The sequence below is a fragment of the Zootoca vivipara genome, chromosome 9 (genome assembly GCF_965207765.1).
Source record: "Zootoca vivipara chromosome 9, rZooViv2.hap1.1, whole genome shotgun sequence".
NCBI classification, from domain to species: domain Eukaryota; kingdom Metazoa; phylum Chordata; class Lepidosauria; order Squamata; family Lacertidae; genus Zootoca; species Zootoca vivipara.
Window position 1 is genome coordinate 7,157,883 of NC_142592.1, and position 2,489 is coordinate 7,160,371.

General features: G+C 49.7%; 1 long non-coding RNA gene across 1 annotated transcript; it reads right to left on the reverse strand.

The window, feature by feature from the left end:
• Positions 1 to 212: 212 nt before the first annotated feature.
• LOC148684532 (uncharacterized) lies at positions 213 to 1,210 on the reverse strand. The gene is made up of 2 exons (XR_015951742.1): positions 1,070 to 1,210; positions 213 to 442 (listed from the first exon to the last, which is right to left on the reverse strand). It is a non-coding gene; the product is annotated as an uncharacterized LOC148684532 (long non-coding RNA).
• Positions 1,211 to 2,489: the final 1,279 nt, after the last annotated feature.

A 2,489-nucleotide genomic window follows, 5' to 3' on the forward strand; every position in this document is an offset into this window, starting at 1 on the left:
AACAAAGGGCCAATAGCTCTGAAACCGACGTGAGTGGCAGCCGCAGCACCTGTGAGTATTCAGCACAGGGGAGAACAGGACAAGGGATTGTTTGGGAGCAGGTATTTTTCCGAAGCCCAAGCAGAGGGTGCCCTCGCACCCGACTGGCAGCAGAGGTATGCCGCTCGAACAGAGACAGCAATATCAAAAGCAACACGGTGACCAGAAACAAATACAATATGAAAAACTTTATGGAATGATTCAAAACATCAAAACTAACAAACTGAAGTCTCTGAAAGTCCTTAAATGAATTACGGTGCCAGATTTTCCCCGGGGGAGAACGAGCTGTGAAGCTTTGTATAATCAGCAAATGTCCAATTCTGATGTCCAACTCTGAACAGTGTTTCCGGATAACAACTACTCTTTCGTTGAATTCTTCATCAGTAAATTAGTTCAACACTCGCTAGTAGAAAGATATGTAATTTCATTAACCAATTTTTTTTTTGCATAGATATAATATACATGAAAATGAAAAATACTCTGGAACAGTGCTCATGCAATTATGTAGTCAATGCCCCACAGGGGTTTGTTTGTTTGTTTGTTTGCTCAAACAGAGACGGCTAGCCTCACTTGCAACTTCCCTTTGTTTCCCCGTCCTTTCTTGTAGGCTCCTCTCCTGGCGATCCTCTGGCATCCCTGTCCATGGTGTCTCCCCAGGCCCCCCCCCCCCAACCTAGCTGCGTGGACCATGGCCGACCTCCTGTGCTTCTCTCCCCCCTGCCATGACGCCTGCCCTGGAACCGCTACCACCTATCCAAGAGCATAAAGGGCCTGCTGACGGCGCTGCTGGGGGGCGGTGTGCCAGCCGGCTTTGTGGCGCCTTTCACCTGCATGGGCAACGAGGCACCACACCTCCTTTCCTGGCAGATACTCCTCTTCCGCAGCATCCTGCACCTGCTCTTGACCTGCTACCTGCGCTGCCAGAAGGCCCCATCTTTCGGGCTGCTGGAGGCCCGCCAGTGCACGCTCCTGCACGCCTTGATAACCATAATCTCCATCAGCTGTGCCTACAGCTCCCTTATGCTCATACCTCGGCCTGGTCATCTTCAGGGCCCTGGACTTCCCGGCCAAGCTGCTGACGGTGGCCCTCCTCTTCGGCATGGTGTGTGCTCGCCAGTCATGTTCCTCCTGCATTATCATCTGGGCGGGAGTCATTGTTGGGCTACGACTGGTTCAGGGGCTGGTAAAACGGTCTTTGTGGGCCGCACATTGCCGACTCCTGATCTAAACAAAATCATAAACTGCCAAGCAAAGGCAGAACCACCACAGTGTCTGAGGCCTCTATTGCTGCTAGGGTTGTGAGCAGGGTTGGGTGGAGGGAGCAGTTAGCCAAGGGCATCCCGTGATCTTGTACGGGACAGGGATTTTCTCACATAGAAAGCTTCCCGAATCGGACCACAGTGGCCCATCCAGCTCAATGTTGTCCCCACTGAGTGGCAATATTTCAGATGGGTCTTTCCCCCCAGCCCTACCTTGAGATGGCGTCAGAGTCTGACCCCAGGGTCTTCTGCATTCAGTGCAGGTATATTCCTGAATCGGGGCCCTTCCTCCATGTTTCCTAGATTCAGGGTCAGGAGGGAGGGTGACTAGAAGCCACCCCCTTCTCCCTCCCTCTTGCAGTGTCTGTTGTCAGGGCGTCTGGGTTCTATGCCTTGGTTCTAGAAGGGTGGGAATCCAGTAGTCTAGGTATCACAAAGCAGAGGTGGGAGGGAGAGGCAGTATTTCTGAAGTCCTCTCGAGTTCTGAAGTGACTCGGGGAGCAGGGATGGAGAAGAGGAAAGAGCTGTTCACAACCCTAGCAGCAATACAGACCTCAAACACTCTGGGTGGTTCAGACTTTGCTTGGCAGTTTATGATTTCATTTAGATAATGAGAAGGACAGCATAATCACTTCAACATTGCCCTCTGCTGGCAATACAGGTGCATAGCCACTTTGTTTGGTCACGGTTGTCACTGTCTGACTCCTTATTCCCTCTTGCTGATATTTGTGTGTTGATGCATTAGTGCAAATTCACTGAAGGAATTATTTGGCAGATGTATATATTCTTACAAAAGCAAGAAGTGTGGTAGAGAGCCAGTGTTCTATAGTGTCTTGCTGTGAATCCGGAGGCCTCTCAAGTTTGAGTCTCATGCCTGTTACGAACTTTCCTGGTGGCAAATTAGACAAGTCATTAATACTGATTTATTTTACAGAGTTGTTCTTTGGAATACTAACTGACTATGTAGTATATGAAGGGCTTTGCAGTCAGGAAGCAGTAGGGATATGCCAGTCCTTATTTTTATTCGATTTATTACTCCTTGTAGCCCACTCTACCTTGCCAACCTAACAAGTTCAGATCAACTGGCACAAATAAATATGAAAGAGCGGAGCTTGGAGAAGGAGCCCTCCCCAACTCTTCCAGCCCCCCCCCACCTTCAAAGCCACCATACAAACACAACAACTAAGAGGA